General features: G+C 42.7%; 1 protein-coding gene across 1 annotated transcript in view; it reads left to right on the top strand.

The window, feature by feature from the left end:
• Ntm (neurotrimin) overlaps nucleotides 1–20,796 on the top strand; it is a 978,825-nt gene that overhangs the window by 117,892 nt on the left and 840,137 nt on the right. The window lies entirely within an intron of this gene.

The following is a 20,796-nucleotide window of genomic DNA, read 5'->3' as shown; positions in this document are numbered from 1 at the left end:
TGCTGTGAAGCAATCCACCCCAAAACTAGAGGGCTTAAAAAATGATTCCTTATTTATTATATTCCTGTGTGGGTGGCTAGGTGATTCTTCCTATTCTCATAGTGTCAGCTGGAGTCACTCCTGTAGCTCCATTCAGCAGGGAACTCAACTGGATCTGAAATACACAAGACAGCTCCCTTGCATGTCTGAGGGCCTCAGTTTTACTGTACACAAAATTACTGTCTCCACAGGCTCTCTCACTGCTCAATAGTCCAGCCTGAACTTCCAAAAGGGCAAAGGCATATGCCGTCATCCCCTCATGAGATCTAGGTCAGAAGCCTGCACAGCATCATCTTTGCCTTATTCTATTGGTCAAGCAAAGGTGTCATTCAAGGGGATAGGATGCAGATTCCCCATCTAGATGGAGAAGCAGCATAACTATATAGGAAGAATTCTTGTGGACATCTTTTTGGCCAATCCACCACAGTCTACATTCTTGCTACAGCAATTCACACTCTTCTATCGTGGAGTGAGTTTCTTTCTTGCTACAGCAATTCACATGTTTCTTTCCAAGACATCCAAAATTTTCATTCCATTAGGACATCAAGCTAAAGTTCAGCATGTTGTGACTTGTATTGGGCCAAGTATAGATATGACATTTTTGGGGCTAAAGGACTGTGAACTTAAAATGCAAGTTAAATCTTTCTCTATTCTACAATTCATTGTACTGTAATTCCAATATGGGGACAGGATGATTGCAATAAACACGTATTCACAAAGGACAAGAACAAGAAGCACATCCCACTGACTGGTCCACAGCAATTCTAAAACCCAGCAAGGCATTTGCTACTCATTCAGTTTTCCTTTGATTAGTGTCAAGTTCTGCTTCTGTGAGGATTCCCAATTCCATTGCTATCTTGAGCTTTCGGTTCCACTTTCTGGACTCTTGACTTTGCCCTCACATTCACTCTTCCTTTTTTTTTTTTATAAGAAATGGCTCATATTTGTGGTTGAATAACTTTCTCAGGCTGATTTCTTCCCATAGAGAGTTACGGGCTCACATGCCTCTTTTCACTTTGAACTTCCTTATCGCTTTATCCAGCCTGGCAGGTCTCTGATCAGTACAATTCTCTGTGAATTACTTGTGCTATCCATCAATCTTATTGGGGCTTACTCCATGCTCCGTGCCCCAGCATAACTCCTTTTGCAACTGACCTGTCTCTACTTTGGGTCTGTGAAGTTGGTATAGGTCAGCACCATTATAGTTTAGCTCAGGGGTCCTTTAGTCTGGCTCAGAGGTCCAGGGAGTGTTGCCTTAAATCTTCTAGACCTTTCAACAAGGAAGTTTTTGGCCACAGTCTTAATAGGCATGTTCTTTGAGAATCATTTGCTACCTAGAGAAACTGTCCTGATGTCCCTATAGTTTCTCTAAATTCAACTTGAAAACTGACTAATTCTTCTTTGGATGCCCACCCTTTTGCAATACCTTCACATACACTAGCAAAATAAGCCATCTGGCATTTTTAATCTTTTACCTGGCATTAGCCAAGGGCATAAATTACTCCCTTTTCTGTCAATTTCCAAGTCTCTACTAACACTCTCCTCTTTGCCCTTCCAGTCTGACACATGATCTTATAGCCAGTACCCATGTCTAAGCTTTTTGTTATAGCAACATCACACTGTAGGTGAAATTTAGTTATTGGTTGCTATTTTTTATTATTTTAGCTTGATACAAATCTCCCCCAAACTTAGAGGCTTAAAACTACCATCATCATTTACTGGCTCATGATTTTTTCCGTTTATACAAAGCTCACTGGAGATGATCCAACTCTGTTCCACATGGTGATAGCAGGAACCATTCATGTGGTTGCATTAAACTGGGTTCTCCTCTGGGGTTAAAGCATTTAAGAAGGCCTGAGCCCAATGTTTTGGGACAATCTATCATGTAATAATAGAGAGCAAAGATAGGATCCCTCACTTGCACAGGCTGCTCACAAGGCCCTGGAAGAGGCACCAAGAGAATAGTCACTTGGTTAGATTTTGTAGACTGTGTCCAAGTAAGATATGTTAAATGTATTCAATCAAAACTTCTATTACTTTTATACTGATGTAATGTTCATATTCCAGGTGGCATGTGAGTGACCTCAGCATTTTGGGGATATACTAATAAGGAATTTGAATTGGGGATGCATTGACTTGGGGTTTAATAAGATGTATATTATGCATTTCACATCACATCCTTGCATATTACATTCTGGTTAGCTGTTCTGAGGCAGAGATGGCTTCCAGAAATCTGGCTACTGTCCATAGTGTAGATTCCAGTGGCCCCTAGAAATCACTAGGGCTTCTAATAACTGAAATGCTGCAATGTAAATATGTTTTCTAGGGCCCAGTAGTGGGAATATGTGAGGAGTGGAATAAAAACAAGGTTTGAAATATAAGGATCTAAAGCTAGTCAGTGGAAAATTCTTCTAAATATCATAGCACATAAAGGAAAGAAACTCAACTGATATTTTTCCAGGACAAAATCCTAACAATTTCCATGATATTACCAATCATGATTTAGGAAGCTTAAAAAAAATTGTCCTGAGATATCAATTTTAAAAAATCAATCAACCCTAATACAGGATATACTGAATTATCTTCTTACTTTTTCTATAGAAAATTGTTAGCATGTGAAGAAATGATAAAAGGTATATAGCTAAGAATGTAGGAAAATATTATAGATATGCATCAGGGAGCTATTCAATAAAAACATGCTATTTTGCTGGAGTCTTTATATTTGTAGGTATTTTTTAGCTTTTAAAAATTTATCATTTGTGGTTTCTCATTTTAAATAAATATTCATATCCATATTTACTCTTACATTTGTAATTGTCTGTTCATTTTCTTAAAGACCATCTGGAAATTGCCTAAGATTCAGGCTTTGCTGTATCTCGGCCACGTCAGTACCTACACAAGAGATTTTACTTTCAAAAGCAATGTGAAAATTTTTACTAATACAATCCAGGAGTTGGTGCTATCTCCCAGCATGAAAGAATCATGCTCAGTGTAAAATGATTTATCTGGGTTGTATTTCTGGGGATGATAAAGAATCAGAGGATACTGGAGTGAGATAAGACAAGAAGAGGGATGTGAAAAGTAAAGAAGAATGTCAGCTTATCCAGTGCTGCCAAGGCAGGGATGGGAACATTACCTTTAGGCCATGAGATGCACTCATATCTGGTCAAAATCTGGGGACACAGGGAAAGTTATAATACAACTTATAATAAGGACAGTAGTAATAACCTTACTGATTTAATTTTGTACAAGCACTGTTTTGAGGATTATCCATTTAGAATGCCTAAGAACCTTGCAGGATATTTTTATGGTCATATCCATTTAGTAAACAGGGAAGGCAGACAGAGAGGGATGCAGGAACTTACAGTGGGCCATTCCACCTACACCTGGAGAGGCTGGGGTTGTAGGAGTTCATCTGCTATTGAGGCTGCTCACTTAACTTACAGCACCTTTGCACTTGTACAGTGCTGTGCAGTTTATCAAGGAATTTTTACATAGAACATCTCACTGACCATTCTTAGAGCCTTGGAAGGAAAGATGCTATTGCTCTCATTTTAGGACTGATTAATTGAAATCTAAAATTGCAAAGTGACTTATTCATGATCACCCAGCTAGTAAGTGGTAATATTAGACTCAAAAGGCAACGCTTGTGTGCTTTTTATTAAAACACACTGTGTTAATAAATTTCAGCTTCGTCTCTTTCTACAATGACTTCATGTATAATGTTAACACAGTACCTTCTACAGCTTTAAAATAAAGGTATTATTATCCCAGTGTTACCAAAGAGAAATCGGTGGTGCAGGGAGATGGGTGCAGATTGCACTTGAGCCTCTGATCTTTTGAGTCCAGATTTTCAAGTGGTACTCACTCTTACTCAATAGCCATGTTCCTAGTCTTCTTACCTGAACACAGCTTGACCAGTGAGATACTATAGGGAGATAAGATGGATCCAACAACCCAGGACTCGGAAGTACATTGTGGGCTCACGGGACAATCTCAATGGGTCAATTTGGCTGAAGCATATAGTGGATGAATATCAAAATGAAGAATATTAGGACCAGATTGTGGGGGCTTTAAATACCACAATGTGAACAATTTGTAAGGAATGAACACTGAATATGCACAAACCTGTCCTAGATACTAGGTGGACAAATGAAGACATAAAGTTGTAGTCTTCAGCCACAAACTCTTTGGCATCTGGTAGAGGAGTAAAGTATGATATAAGGAAGCATGATAAATATTTAAAAAGCAATAATTTAGTACTATTTATGAAATAATAGTACTAAATATTTATGAAATATTTAGAAATATTTAGAAATATTTATGAAATAAAATGACCTAAAACAAAACTATTATGGAATCCTCTGTGTTTTGGAATCATAGGACTATAAATAAAGGATATTATAATACCTATAATATTTAAAATGACCTAGGGATTTGTTGAAAATGGCCCTTGCTTTCTGAATGTTTTCTGTTTAAAAATGATCTAGAAGATGGTGCAGATGCTAACTGCTCCAGTGGCCATATGTAAGTTGAAGAATTCTCTCCATACCCCCACCACAGTTCATTAGATTAATTTTGCTTAAGCGCCTTAGTGTACAGGCTGAGGGTGGGAAGTAGAGAGAGATGCATGGAATAAAGGAACATGTACACACAATATAGTATGATAGGAATAACTACAGGTGCTATGGAATATGGACTCCATTTTGCCATTATCATAAAAGGTTTTCCAGAGGAGGTAGCTGAAGTCTAATGAACATGTTGAAATTACCCAAGCTGGGGCACCTACCATGTCACAGTGATCAATTGTCCACATTTACTGGAATGGAGAGGTTTTGTGGAATATGGGACTTTCAGAGCTAAAACAGGGATACTCCCAGGCAAACAGGGATGATCTGTCACTATACTGAATGTACAGAGACTGGACATAACAAAGTCTGGAAAATGTTTTTGAATGCATAATGTATTCAAACATGAGAAGAACAATCCCTCACCCACTGACCTCCTTCCAAATATTTGTAAACCAAACTTGACCTGAGTATATGCAGCTGTACTCTATGCAGGGTTCTGTCCACTGTGAATTGTTCATCTTGGGGTTTGTGTCAGTGGAAGGATTTTGGCAATGAAGAAGATGAAACTGTCACCAGAAAGTGGGTAAAGACAGCTCTGGAAATGGCTTTCCTGCTAGCTCTCTCCCTCCCAAGCCTGTGTTCTCATTAAAATATGTATGACAACATTTCTCCTCATATTATTGTATTACACCATCCTTAATTGCATAATTCAACATTTTCAAGGGTATTTGGAGGAAATTTGGATGGTTCATTGACTGGTATTTGAAGGAAGCTGAGAATTAAATTAAAAAACATGAGGGAAAATTAGTACTAAAAGAAACTGATTGAAGGGCTGATGTGGGCCTACTCTTAGTTTCTGGGCCTGTCCCTAACCCCCCACTTCCTCCCAGGACTTCTCTTGGATCTTAGGCACACACAGCCTCCTGCAGCCTGCTCTCTGGGGCAGCCAGCGCAGTCTGCTGTTGGATTATCTTTCTCTCCACACTGCCCCTCCCCTGTTGTATTTGTTGTCGTCTTTGTGATTTTTGACATGCACTTTGCAGATTGCATGTTTTTGCCTGTTCTGTTGAATGCACGCGGCTCCTGAGCTGATTGCAATCACGCTGATTGGGAGGCGCCGCCCATTGGCCAGGGCAGCTCCGCACTGCCTGGGCTTGGTCTATGCTCCCTCATGGCTCTCTGCTCCGTAAACTTCCCTCTCCCACGATGTTTCCTTGAACTTCCTCCCATTAGCCCACGCGGGGCTGGAGTGGTAGATACGTGGGAATAGATTCCCCTCCTTGTCTTGGCTCAAGCACTGAGATCATGCGCCACAGCCTGGGAGCTCAGCCAGAAAAAGCTGGCGTGGAAACGCGGCTGGGCAGAGTTTCGGGTGCTGTGGGACCAGCCCCCTAGGGCTGAGGGGCAAATATTCAAAACAGCTCCTTCCAGCCTTAGAAGCTCCTGGGTTGGGGATGGGTCCTCCTCCAGGCTCCGCAAAGGCTTCAGGTTAGAGTTGGCTTCACACTCTTCCTCGCAGCCAGCCCAGCACATCAACAGAAAGCTTCCGCAGAGAATGCACACAATGATGTATTTGACTTCACTCCTGGGATGGTTTTGCGAGAAAAAAAAAAAAAAAAAGAATGCTGGAGGGCGAGAGAGGTGTCAATTTATCAAAACGGATGCTAAGAATTTGAAAAGTGCAGAAATCTGAATTGTCTTCTGCTTCTGGAGAGAGGCAAATATGAGATGTTAGGCTGCATTCAAAACTCAACTCATTACAATAGAAGGGAAGTTGTCTTCTGTGAAAGTGAGTGAATGAATAACCTTTGACCAAAAGTTCAGAACGTTTCTCCCCAGTTCTTATATCTCACAGGCTGCTACTTGTGATTGGGTGAAATCCCCATGGTAGGACTAAGGAAAAGGAGATTTAGGGTTCTGGGATTTAGGGTTCATGACTGAGAATAAGCTAGGTACTGGCTTCTACATCCACCCCGCTACCCCAAGAAGGATGCTTTCTAGTTGTGTTGACAGCACATGGGGTTCTGTCTGGTTTCTGGGAAAGAGGTTTCCCACGTTTCTGGGAAATAGTCACCTTGGTGACTGCACTGTAGCTTTTCTACAAGCTCAAGGCGGCTCTCTGGTCAGTTTTGTGTAGCTGGAAAAGAGGCTACCCACAAGACAGCACTCAGAGACCTGGCTACAGGCAAAACAAGAGAGAAAATCCCTAGTCAGGGCAGGACCCCACTGCCAAAGCCAAGGAAACAGGGCTCCCAATATACTCCATTCCCTCCTTGCTCCCCTGCAGGGAGCAGGAAACTCCTGGGCACTGCATGCTAAGTGAGTAAAGAAGAGCAAAATCTTCTCGCCAGGGCTGTCATTTTGACCCAGCCTCTTCATCAATTCATTTGGGAATATTTAGCTTGTTTCAGTTCAATAATGCATTCAATAAAAGTGTTAGTGCTAGACAGGATTCCCAAATTTGTGGTGACTGCCAGGAAGGCATGCCAGCTCCCTCTAAGGGGATAGCATCTCCCCTATTCCTCACCTCCACTCAAAAATTGAAAGCCAGGTGATGTTGACATCATTAGCATAAATGATGGAATAATGGCTGCAACTGAGGAACCAGCACAGGAGGGTCACTGGAAGGCCTCTCCCACCAGAGGTCAGAGAACTCATGCCAGGGCTCACATGTTAGGACTTTCCTTTCTGGCCCCTGTGGATGCTAGATGGGATCTGCTGCTCTCCAGCAGGCTATCTACTCTCAGAGCCCAGAGCTTGGGCTTTGTCTCATGGTCAGGCTATTCAGATTTGGTGAAAGATGTTCTGTTTCATATGCTGTTTTGATCAAAGAGGAGATGGAGATATCTGGCAAATGGAACTTTCATCTCCCACCTGCCTACCTGTTGGCTACCAAGATGGATACTTCCATGAGGCCATTCCTGAGCATCCATGTGGTACCTACATGGATGAAGCAGCCACATTAAAGAGCACTTGTGGACAGGGTGAACTTTGATCAGAGCTTAGAAGCATGGGTTATACATTAGGCAGACCCATGTTTGAATCTTGGCTTCTAGTGATGTGACTTCAAATCTGGGTTTCAGTTTCCTTCTGAAAAATAGAGCTAATAATATTTCCCATCCTCTAGAGTGATTCAAACTTTGATATACATGATGCTTGGCAGGTACCTAACATTTATTTAAAGTTACTGAAGTATTATTAAATATTTTGTAGCATTAATTTATTCTGTTGTTTCTATTACATTGATTATAAATTTCCTCTGCACGTGTCTCCAATCTCTGTCGTGGCCCATGACCTTTCCCTCCTTTCCTACAAAAAAGAAAGAAAGAAAGGAAAAAGAAAGATACCACAGCAAGTTATTGCCCATTACATCTGCTCTTTCCCTGTAGTCTTGTTTCATTAAAAATGCTAATTCCCCCAGCCTGCCTTCCCATCTTGGCATTTGCATATACATGAGCTCTCATTCCTATTCTGGAGTGGTGGCCTCTGGGCTGAGCTGGGCCTGAAAGGGAGCTCTGTTGGAAAGGACTGGGGGGAAGCCAGGTCCTGAGCTGCCAGGGGGGTGACCGCTTGCTGGACTCCTCATTTGATCTCCTTTATGCTTGCCTGCCCTCCTCTGGAGGCACCTGCTGGTAAGCAGGAGGATGCAGGCTCATGCTATGAGATTCTGCCTGGTTTTGTCTTGCCAATGTTGATTCCAGGCAGGAGATGTGACCTGTGCTCTCATCAGTGGCAGGAGGTTGGTACTGGTACTGCCATCTGGGGGGACCAGCATCACTTGTGCTCGCAGCGCCTGGACTTTCCATTCCAGCACTTGGAGGCACACTCTGGAATCCAGTTGAGCTAAACAATGAAGCAAAATGATTATTACAGCTCACGGAGCACTGGACAGCCTTGTGACCACAGGCAGGTGTCTATAATTTGATAGGAAAATGTCAGAGAACATGGATTCTACACATTCTTTTGTAGTGAGTGATGTGGTAGATGACAGAAACATTCTGGGGGTCCACAGACATGGGCTTAAACACTATTTGTGACTTAACACAGAGAAGGAGAGTGTGTGTGGGCATTCATGTACCCAAAGCCTCAGGTTTGTTTGTTTGTTTGTTTGTTTTTGGAGGGGGTGGTATCAGGGATTGAACTCAGGGGCACTCAACCACTGAATCACATCCCCAGCACTATTTTGTATTTCAGTTAGAGACAAGGTCTCACTTGCTGCAGTCCGGCTGCAGCAAAATAACCCGGGGGCGATGAGCAACTTGTGAAGACTGATACAGCAGGAGTGGGAACCCTTTATTGTAGGACAGGAGCGGTATATATACATTCCACACAGCTTATCTAATTAACATAAACTCGATACAGCAGTCAACCAATAAGAAATCTCCACACTTAATGGCTCTATGGCGCCACCTCACAAACCATGCCCCCTGGCAAAATACCAGGCACCATCCAGACTTGTTTACAGACCATAACATTAATTACTCCCTCTGGCAAAATGCCAGGCGCCATCCAGACTTGTTTACAGACCTTAACACTCACTGAGTTGCTTAGGGCCTTGCTTTTGCCGAGGCTGGCTTTGAACTTGGGATCCTACTGCCTCAGCCTCCCGAGCCACTGGGATTATAGGTGTGCGCCATGGCGCCCGCTCAAAACCTCAGTTTCCTCATTGTGCTAGACAGCTTTCTATTGTTGTGTTGAAATACCTAAGAAAATCAACTTAGAGGAGGGAAAGATTTATTTGGGCTCATGATTTCAAAAGTTTCAGTCCATGGCTGACAGGCTGCATTGTTATGGGCCTGTAGTGAGATAGAACATCATGGTAGACAGTGCATGGTGGAACAGAAATACTCCTCTCATGGTAACTGGAAAGAAGAGTGAGAAGGTGCTGGGGATAGGCAAAATCCCCAAGGGAATGTCCCCAGATACCCACTCCCTTCAACTAGGCCCTACCTCTTGCTGTTCCTAACACCTACCATTGTGGCTTCATGAATTCTGAGCCCTCATGATCCAATTGCTTCTCATTACTTAACTGGGAGCCAAGCCTTCAGCACATGAGCCCATAAAGGACATTACAGTTCCAAGCCATAATACTCACCCTTAACATGGGTTGTTGATGACAACTTTGCAGCACTCAGAGGTATTAGAACAAGTGAGGGTCTTCTCACACCCATGCAAACTCCTTTGTCCAAGCAATCACCTGTCTAAGCCACTGCACTCAGCCTCGGATCCACTTTAATCACCTTCCAGAAGTCTTCCCATACTTACTTTTACTTCTTTACAATCCGTTGTCCACACCATTCTAGAATGTCCTTTTAAAAACACATGATATCATTTTCCTGCTTTAAGCATTAAATTGGCTTTCCTTTCTTTGAGGGGGGGGGAAAGGTAAAAAGTCTCTAACTTGTCCTCTGTGTTCCCTCCAGACACATCTTACACTCCTTTCCTCCAACTCTACAGACCTTATCTATTTTTATTTTTATTTTTTAAAGAAAGAGAGAGAGAGAGACAGAGAGAGAGAGAGAGAGAGAGAATTTTTTAATATTTATTTTTTAGTTTTCGGCGGACACAACATTTTTGTTTGTATGTGGTGCTGAGGATCGAACCCGGGCCGCACGCATGCCAGGCGAGCACGCTACCGCTTGAGCCACATCCCCAGCCCCCTTATCTATTTTTAATATGCTTTACTCTCTCTGTATAAGGTAAACACAAAAGTCTCCTGAGGACCACCCCCCCTCATCTGCATGAATGCACTCTGGAGGTGCCCTGTGCTTTTTACATATACCTCTATATCTCTGTACACATACATATTTCTATTACTTTGTTTATCTTTTATTATTTTGTATAATCTTTATCTGTTTTTGAGAAGCTCCATCACTATAAATAAAACCCCTAGATGATATGTGTTCTGGCACAAATCAAGGAACAAAAGGGCTGTGACTCTAGAAATGAGACCGCACGCATGCCAGGCGTGGATTCACTGAAAAGACAGCACGTCCTCCTCTATACCCTAGCCCTGCCATCTTGCAGGGCTGCCATGCCGGGTTTCAGGGGTATATACAGTATGCTTTCTTGTTCCTAGCACAACACTAATGACCATGACTGTGGGATCCAACTTTCCCATTCTCTGTAGCAGCTCAGCTTCCACCTTACTGCCGTGGAGTCAGGAGATAGAACACACCTCACCCACATCATGAATTACCTGGACGCATGCTGAAAGAGGATCCCCACTTTCTTTTCCTTTCTTTCTTTGACTACTTTGTTTTTACTGGCAACTGATTAACCCCTCATGCCCAGAATTATTAGAATCGAAAATGTATTTATTCCAAGAATATATACTGAGTGAAATATTTTCTAAGAAGTTTTGTTCCATGTGTTTTACTATTTTATCCATTTATCATCCCTTTTAGGTTTTACAACAGCTCAATTAGATAGGATTTGCCATTATTGTAATTATTACTATCCTATTTTACAGAGAGGTTCCTGAGGCACAGCAGTACGTCTCTTGCCTAAAACACTACAGGTAATAAGAGGTGGGCAAAAAATCAAATTCAGACAGTCTGACTTTCAGGTCGGTCTAGTTAGATTACCATTGTCCAACCAGAGGGCAGGTAAAACCAGCCCTCATGGAACTTACATGCTGGAGAAGGTAATAGATGGCAAACAAGTAAGTTTAAGGCACCAAAAGAACCATATTTATCAGAGTATAGTGAGGATTTGGAGACTATAAATACAGTAAGGGAATTCAGGTGATTTTGCTGGGGTCTTGGCAACTTTTCACAGAGAGATCTATGAAGGCTTCTCTGTAGAGGAAACTGCCAGGCTGTGTGAATAGATGAAGGAAGAATGTTCCAGGCAAAAGAAGGGATGAAGCAAATAATTGATGACTCATTTATGCTGGAAAATGGGAACTAGGAGAATATGCAGACATGATGCTCAGAGAACTTAGATTTTATTCCAGATACACTGGGAAGCCATGGGAAGGGTTTCCAGAGAAGGCTAAGATCTGATTTATATATTTAAGGGGTCATGCTAGCTGCTTTAAGAGAGTGAAATTAAGAGGATCAATGACCAGGGTTTTGCCAATTTAGTAAGAGATAATGGCAGTTAGGGTTGTTGCAGTGAAAGGGATGAAAAATGATTTAGGGCTTTGGTTACTGTAGTCTTTGCTGGAATTGGATGAGGAACAGGGGATCAGAGTAAGCAGAACCAACAGTGGTTACTAGGAATTTGTTCTAAACAACTGATTGGATGATGGTGCCATTTATTAAAATGGGGAAGGGCAAAGGAAGAACAGAGTTTTGCATGTGTATATGTGTGTGCATGAAAACCTGTGTATGTCTGTGGGTGTAATGTGTCAGCCTGTTAATATGTTCTTGTGTGAACATATTAACTTTGAGAAACTATTAGGCTTCCGATGGAGTTGTCCTGAAGGAGATGGAATCCATAAGTTTGTAATTCAGGGGTGGGGAGGGAGGCTGGAAACACCAGCTTTTACAGAGTATTACACTGCTGGACTAGATGAGAGCACATGAAAAGATTGTGTAGACAGAGGAGTGCAGTGGTCTGAATGTCTGTGTCCCCTCAAAATTTGTATATTAAACTTTTTCTTCCAAAAGTGATAACATTAGAAAATGTGATCTTTGAGAAGTTTATTAGGTCAGGCTGCTGGAGTCTCCATGAATGAAATGTGTGCCCTTATAAAAGAGAGTCCAGAAAGACCCTTTGTCCCTTCTATCATGTAAAGACACAGCAAAAAAGCACCTTCTATGAACTAGGAGTATACTGGCCCTTATTAGACTTCAAATCTATTAGTGATTTGATATTGGACTTTTTGGCCTCTGGAACTGTGAGAAGCAAATTTTTCTTGTTTAAGCCACTTAATCTATAGTATGCAGTTATAGCAGCCCATGTGGACTTAGATAGGGGAGAGGAGGGACAGAGATCCTGCAATACTAGGAGGAAAGAAGGAAGAATAGCATCCAGAAAATAAGGTTGAGGGGAGGAAGGAGATTCGGGAGAACATCCTGCCACAGAGATGAGGGAGACAGGGGCTACAAGAGAGTAGGCAATCAACTGGTTCAAACACTGCTACAAGTCTCTGGCCCCCCAAACTGACTGTCCTTCACTTCCCTGCTGTGTTTTGCTTCACCTTACTCATCCCTGTTCTTCACAATTGGGGCATTTGTTGAGGTTATTGTTCATGATCCCACTAGAACATAACTTTGTAGGGCATGGACTTTTGTGGATCTTGCTTATTCAGAGATGTATTCCTGGCACCCAGAAGAGGTCCTGGCACATCAGAAGTATTTAACGAAGTACTTGCTGAATGCAAACTTTCATGTCGGCTGGGACTTGACTACTGGCCTTGACAGGGTGAAAGTCATTTTATTCCTGGTGAGAGACAGATGTACCCCTGAGGCTGGTGGAGATGCAACCTTGCCTGCATTTTGTTTGAAAGGAAAATGGGAAAGGAGGAAATGCAGACAGAAGAATAGACAACTTCCTCAGTGAGGTCTGATGGAGCAGAGAGAAGAGAAGGAGGAGTCAGGAGAGACCTTTGCTTGTTGATGTCTGTTGCTTTGTGTAAAGCAACAGTGGCAGTAAAGACAGTGGCAGTAAAGACAGTGGCAGGCTGAGCTTGAACATGGACAGGAATTATCCAGTAAAGAATCAACAATGAAGGAGGGGGTGAGGAGCAATATCTTGAGTGGGTCAATGTTCTCATTGTGCTGTGGAATCCTAAGCACAATGCCAGGTTGCCACCAGGTAGAACAAGTGCAGTTTACTTGCCAGAAGAAGGAGGAAAATTTGGGAAAGAAACCTGTAGGGTATATTTGGGGAGTAAAGAATGCTACGGTTTCCTTCTCATTGTTTCTAGTTCCTCAATGAGGCAAGAAGTGAGGTCTTCACCTGAGGGAGAAGAGAAGAAGGAGGAAACAGATGTTTTACCATGTTCACCTCTGGAGAATGCCCTAGGATCACTGGGCCAGTAAGCCCACTTGATATTTGAGGGTGTATATTTGCTTGCACTTAGGCTAGATAGCATGTTATACATTTTTCTCTAGTCCTTTCAGCTGCTCTGTTAAAGTGAAGTTAACTGAGATAGGGATGAATTTAGGTGCCATCAATAAGTCCTATACCAACTGCAAAAGGGTCAGTGGGTCTCAGTAGGAAGGCTAGAGCCAGGTCTTAAAAAGGGATTGGATTTCAGCAAAGCATACCGTCTAGCTCGCTTTGACTCTTGCTTCTGAGAACTGCTCAAAGCAAGACCATGTGATCCCACCAGCTTCTGATTGCATGCCTTTTGGACCCTGTCACTTATCCCTCCCCATCCCTTCCTGCATGGCTGCAGCCTTACAGCTATCCCTGCCCCTGCCCTTCCTCTGCCCTGTATAGCCACAGACCTGTCTTTGGCCTGTTCTGACTGCCCATGTCCACTTCTAATTTCAGAATTTACATTCTATGGGTGCAAGTTCCCAGGGGCAAACACTAAGAGGATGCACTCCCTCCAATATGATGATTCTCAGCTGCTCCCACCTGCCACAAACTAGGGTAACTTGCAGCTACCCAGCTCAGCCTGGTAAACCCCTTAGGACTTGGCAGAAATGACTTTCACAGACGAGTTTCTTGGCAAAAAACTAGGAGGGATTTAAAGTGACTGTACACCACTGTACTGCTGATTTCCAGCTCCAAATGGAATTTGGAGTCCATTTCACAAGGCACTGGGGTTCCTCTCACTCACAGATGGTGTTGCCAAATCATGTGTGCTGTTCTCTGTTTGTCTCTGGGCTCATCTGCCTCTACCCAGATTGAACGTTTTTGCAAGCTCTCGCTGGTCTGCATGCTCCATGGCCATCTGGGTATTGGTGCACCCCCACACGTCTGTCAGCTGTCAAACTCCCTGGATCTCTGTCTATTTATTGATCTGTAAATTTCCTGCCATTGTGCATCCGTCAGCCGTCCACCCCCTTCTACTCCTCCTGCTGAACATATGCCCACAGGCCTCCCGGCACCCCCTCTTCTGCCTGACAGCGGGCTTCTCTCTTCTTTTGGCTATTGGCAATCATGTGTCAGGATCCACATACACTTGTTGTAATCAACCCACCCTCTCCTGGACAATATTGCCTGTCTGGACAACAGGCAGAGGATGCTGACATGAATGTAGTACATAACTCCATGCCACTAAGGGATGGAAAAGGGTCTGGTCTTAATGTCATTAAACCTATCTCCCACTTAACCACTGGGAAGTTACTAATCTCTTTGAGTCTCTGAATCTCATTCTCCACACCTACTAGGGGTAATGTTGCTTGTCCTACAAGAATGGTAAGATGCTCTATATGTAGATAATAACACTTGCTCAGTTCATAGCAGAAAGCAGGTTATTACAAGTATCCTTGAATCTCTAGGATATAGTCTAAGTCTATACATGTAATGTTAACAACTAACATTTATTGAATAATTACTTTCACTATGTTAAGAATTTTGTATGTTTCATTGTGTTTGATTTTCACTGGATTCAGTGACCTTGATCAACAAAGCATGGTTCCCAAGCAAAGCATAAATATCATGTAAAAAAATATACCAAATTTCAGTTTGCATCTCCATTGCTTTTGAATTATAACTAGCATCTTAACAATATTACCATGTTGCAAATGGCACCGTGCCATCACATACCCTATTTGTAGAAGAAGAAACTGAGATCTGGATCAACAATTTGCCTTAGATCACACATGGTAAATCTTGGGCTCTAGGGTTGACATTTTTGACTGAGGCACCTCAGCACCATGGCCTAATGAGCTGTGAGATGCTTAGGACATGTGCATACACTCACGCTCAAGGAAAAAGATAGATGGGACTCTTATTAGAATCAGAGCCCATGATCTGGGAAACACCTAGTTCAGAAGGTCAAACCCAGCCAAAAGTTATCTTTCCCATCACTGTAAGGAAGCATGGTAGCTAGGAATCTAACTAGCTGTGTGATCTTGTGCAAGTTACTTTGCTTCTCTGAGCCTGTTTCTTCATTTATAAAGTGAGGTGATTCAACCAGATATTACAGCAGTGGGCCTCTGATATGTTCTTTGTTTTTCAGGTGATTCTGATTTGGCAATCATATGTGTGAGATATTTGTCAGCATTTCTGTTTGATGTCAATTATTGCTTTGGGACTGTGGTTAGAATGGGGGAAGATAGGATAGAATGTTGAGAGGTTGTAAGAGAATGTTTAAATTAAACCTGGTTTTCCCTAAAATGATGCATTCTCTAGCTTGGACAAATTAGGGAGCCTGTACCAATTACTCCTGGTGATTATTCCAGAGTCTGTTTGTGGAACTAGAGGCCCTCTCATACATCATTTCTGGGACTTTTCTCAAGGGGTTTATGGACCAAGGACATCTGGTGCCTGAGGCTTTATGTCTGTTGGTGTGATCATCCAAACTGGGGAAGGGCCTATAACACTCCAAATGCTGGTGCCCGCATATCTTTAATTCCTTCTGAAGGGTCGGGGTTATTTCTCCATCGGGAGTGCTAATGGGATTCTAATACCCTGGCAAATGGGATTTTTTACAACTGCCATTCTGCAGTTACTGAGATGGCGTGTCGCTGGGACAGCCCTATAAATCCTGCCAACTCGCTCTGAGAAGGAGGAGGAGACCACAGGGAGAGATGGCTCACTCCAGGGCTGGCCGCGTGTGGCAGACCCACCAAGGGGCTGCTCTGGATCCAGTTATGGGGATGACTTACTGACTTTGATGAAGAGCTGAACTAAAGCATGGGAGTATGGCGGGGTCCACAGCCCCAGGGCCTCAGAGAAACCAGACAGAATTTGAAGGAAAGGAAGCAATGTGCCAATAGAAAATGTGCTTTGCTCTCTGCCTCTTTCCTTTTCTAGTCTGGTTTTCTAAGTCCTCTGTTTCTGCAGGCTTGTGGGCAGAAGATATAAGAGCATTTGCCAAAAGGAAGTATCTCTGTTCTTTTTAACCCAGTGGAACAGAAAACCTAGAGAAAAATGTCATGATGGCTATTAATGAGGTAGAAAATACAATAGAACTACTTGACGTTGGGGTTAAAATGGGTGCCTCAGAGTAAGATAATTGTTTACAAAAGATATTTAGATGTTTAATGTTCAGATTAATTATTCTCTAAGCCTGAATTCTTTGTGAAGCTACATCCACTATATCAGTATACTGTTTACAGATAACTTTCATTTGATCACCAGGATAAATCAGAAAGATTGGCAAAGTAAATTATGTTCTTTACATTTTAGAGATGGAAATAACACTGGAAACCAAGTAACTTTTTCAGAACACATCCGTTTTAAGTTGCTGAGTTAAGACTTGAATGGAGATCTTGTGATTTTGAACCAAATCTGCCCCTTCTTGCTGCACATGCTGAATCTTCTAAAAGGGCACCAGCTGGCTCCCCTTTCTTCCTCAAGGTCAAGCTGTCTCAGAAGGAAAGCTTCACTAAGGAGTGACCTTAAATTGAGAGTTTGGGGTTGCTTATGAATTGGAAGTGTGCCCAGGAACCATCTAGTTAGGGTACCACTGCCCATGGGCTCACTCCTAAGTACTCCATATTGGACTCCTCGAATTCTGCCTTTGTGTGCCTATAAATTCTTTCTGGTTTTGCATTTCTTTTCCTAACTTTGGTTGTCTGTTGCCTCCTCTCCCAGAACAGAGTTTGAATGAATGATCATTCAGTAGCCTTACATTGCGTTGTAAGCATGCTTTTCTCCATACCAAGATATAAGCTTCTCTAGGGTCAGGCTTCCACAAGCACTTGCTGAGTAAATAATGCTTGTGTAACTAGACCCTGTGGACAATAGGAAGAAAAGGAAGACCTCCTTCTAGTTTTCAAGGAATTTACAAATTTCCTTGGGAGAGAGGATATAGCCATAATTTAAAATCTAAGTAATGTGTTGCTGTTTTATAGTTCTTTACAGTAGGCAACAATTTCATAGCAAGTTTTTGGCCCACCCTCCCCATTAGTCAGAAAAGGTTGGAATTCTATTGTGTGTGTGTGTGGGGGGGGGCGGGTATTGGGGGGTCCAACCCAGGGTTTTGCACATGCTAGACAAGCACTGTAGAGCTACAACCCCAACCCTGAGTTGGAGATTCTAATTTCTTCTTTTGCCATAAGAAAATAGAGGCTCAACGAGGTAAACCGAGATTTGCCCAAATTTATGAAGTTAGAAAGGTGTTTAAAAAAAGCTCCATCTCCTCCGGCTTTTGCTTCAAGTAGCTAAAAAAAATGGCTGGTAGAATAAGATGATGCCAATTCTCGTGTTATAAATATAAATACAACATGGTTTTAAATCAAGAAGGAAATCATTGAGCAAGAAATATTGGAAAAGAGACCTCACAAAGTAGGCCACCTGTGGAAGGATATCAGGTTATTATAGTGTCGAAATTCACAATTGCTTGAAGCAACCCAGATTTTTCTACTTAGGGAAAACGCTGTGCTATTACAGTTTGGGGAGTGGGCCCTCTGCTCTGCGACTCTCCTTATCCCTGATTCTATCCCTAATTCCATGCCTCCTACTACCCCCTGTGGTCTCTGTGGTAGGCCAGCTCCAGCAGACTCACAGCTCCCCTCCCTGACTCAATGATCCTGTACTTCCTGCAGCTCCAAAGCAGAGCAACAGAGCCAATTAAAGTGACATTTTCCAGGACAAGGCAAAACGTGCCCTTGGTCCACCGAAGTGTCTCTCTTTTTGGCTTTTGATATAGATGGGAATGGATGGATCTGTTACCAACTCTCCTTTCCTATTTCCAAGCTACCCAAAGAACAAGGCTTTAGCCAGACAGACCTTGGCTCAAATCTAGCTCCAATTGTAATTAGTTATCACATTGCTTCCAAATATCTAAAAACTTCAGACTTATTTTTTTCAATCTGAATAACAAATACTACCTTCCATATAATAATAATATCACAAATAATCATTTGATGATTATTGCTTTTATTTTAATATCACTAAGACTATATAAAATTCCTGCAGGCCTCTATAACCTCAGGGATGAAAGTTCAGTTTTCCCTGTGCCCCTTTCTTCCTATTGGCTTGCAGGCTTGGTCCTGAAATCAAGTTTGTGCCACAGTTGGAGTCCAATGGGCCTAATAGGAGTGGTGGTATGGGGTGCTATCTTCTGCTCAGTTGTGGCTGGGAGGCTCTCCATAGACCACTTGGCCATGAGAAAAGCTCTGTCTAGCAACTTGTGCTTCCTGATTCTCTGGAAGGAGCCAGGAGCCATTTGTGGGGAAGGAAACTGGCATGCTACATCCTAGCCTAGTTCTATCCCCAACTTACTATGTAGTGTGAGCAAATCACTTAGCCTTACCAGAACTCCAAATCCTCAGTTGAAACTGAGTATAAAGGAGACTAAGACTACTCTAGAGCTATTGGGGAATCAAGGGAGTGAACACCCATGAAAATATTTTACCCCATGTAACATCCTGAGCTCCAACACATGGGGTCTTCTGAGTAATGTTTTTAGGAGCTCATTCTGAATTCCTCAGAGAGTATAACACATATTAATGCACCTGAGCAGGGAAGCAGGTGGTTGGTGGACCCAGGTTCCTAGAACCAGAAATTCAGGGGGAGCCAAATCATTCCCTGAGATTGTAACCCACCCCTTGAGCACATCAAGTAAAGGGGAGACAGCTGCCAAGTGGGAAGTATAGAGCAATGTAATTGAATCAAGTGAAATGGAAGAAGAAAATAGAGAGCTCAAGGAGGTAAATGAAGACTTGCCTGGCTACCAATAACTCTCAGAGATGGACTGATCAGGGGCTCCCATGATGTTCATATACTACCCTGTATCCTCCAACATACCCCTCATTTTCCTTCTTGCTTCAACATGGTTTGAATGTAGCAATGTATATGCCCCCAGACTTCAGCCTAATGCCCAAGTTTGACTTTAGGAAAGCTCTTAACAAAAGAGAACAAAAAAAAAACTGAGGTTATACATATTGCATGACTGGGTCCAATCTCTGCTTAGGATTGATTTTTTTTCTCCATTCCCAATTGCAGGAAGCCAGAGAGATGGGATTATTGTCTTGGGCAATCATACTGTGGCACCTGGCAGCTGCGTCCTCCACCTCCTCCCTCTGCATACTACTAAATTGGCAACGTCTAGTTACATTCAGTTCCCCCAAATCCTCAGTTCTTACAGCACAAGTGGAGGTATTCGCTAAAGCCTATCATAACTGGAGGCACTTTGCAAAGCCAGTCTGTATGTCAGAGGGTGGCCTTTCAAAGTGTGAGTCAATAGAGTCTGACCCCACCTGGGGTAGCAGCCATGGGACCCAGCACCTTCCTATGGTCCAGGATTTCCAATCATACTAAATCCAGAGCCACCTGCTGTCTAGACAGATCACCACTGATACCAGAATGGAAAAAGTTATGCAGCACAGAGCCTGTGGGGGTAACCACCCATTTGAGTATCTAAACCCATATGTTCCAAATTTTATAACCCTCTTTCTTATCCCAGGCCTAATATCCAAATCTCTCATTGGAGAGTGACTATATGAACCATGAGCCCTGGGGACACTAGTGGCTCAAACTATTCAACTTTTGTTTTGGTGGTATGCCAACCAGTGCACACACACATTGAGAAATGTACTGAATTGGTTAGGGAAATAATTTGTTATGTGTTTGTTCGTTTGTCTCGTTTGTTCACTTTCTGAATATATTTAAAATCTCTGTCTGTGTCCTTGCTGCCAGCTCCTGTCCCAAAGTTTCAGTAAACCATGTCTGCTTTGCATTGCCCTGACTCCAGCCAGCCTAGGTAGGGACTTTCTTCAAGACAGAGCCTGGAGGTCTTACTGGGATAGGGAGCCCAAGAGGCAAATCTTATAGCTAAGCACTTGCTGTGCAGACTCTGAGTCTGAGGATGTTAATGTAAAATGTCCAGGGCTTTGCTTCCTCTCTTTCTGCTGCCCTCACATCCTTTCAGCTAGACTTCTCTGGCTGAACCCCTGTAGCAGGCTCAGACCAGGCTCTGCATTGCTGAGCTAATGGTAACAGAGAAGAATGAAAATAACAGGGCAAGGCATTCAATAACTCTCCAGACCCAGTGTGTGCTCTATGACACATAGCTTGCTTTCCTTTCCCTCTCCTGTCTTAGCTGGCTAAGATCCACAGTGGTTGGAGGGAGACCCCTAGACACTGGCTATTCCTAGAAGGACAGCCT

The sequence above is a fragment of the Marmota monax genome, unplaced genomic scaffold (genome assembly GCF_021218885.2).
Source record: "Marmota monax isolate L192 unplaced genomic scaffold, Marmota_monax_Labrador192_F-V1.1 WCK01_AAM20220418_F8-fsc00062, whole genome shotgun sequence".
In the NCBI taxonomy this organism is placed as follows: domain Eukaryota; kingdom Metazoa; phylum Chordata; class Mammalia; order Rodentia; family Sciuridae; genus Marmota; species Marmota monax.
This window is presented reverse-complemented; position numbering and strand designations above follow the sequence as displayed.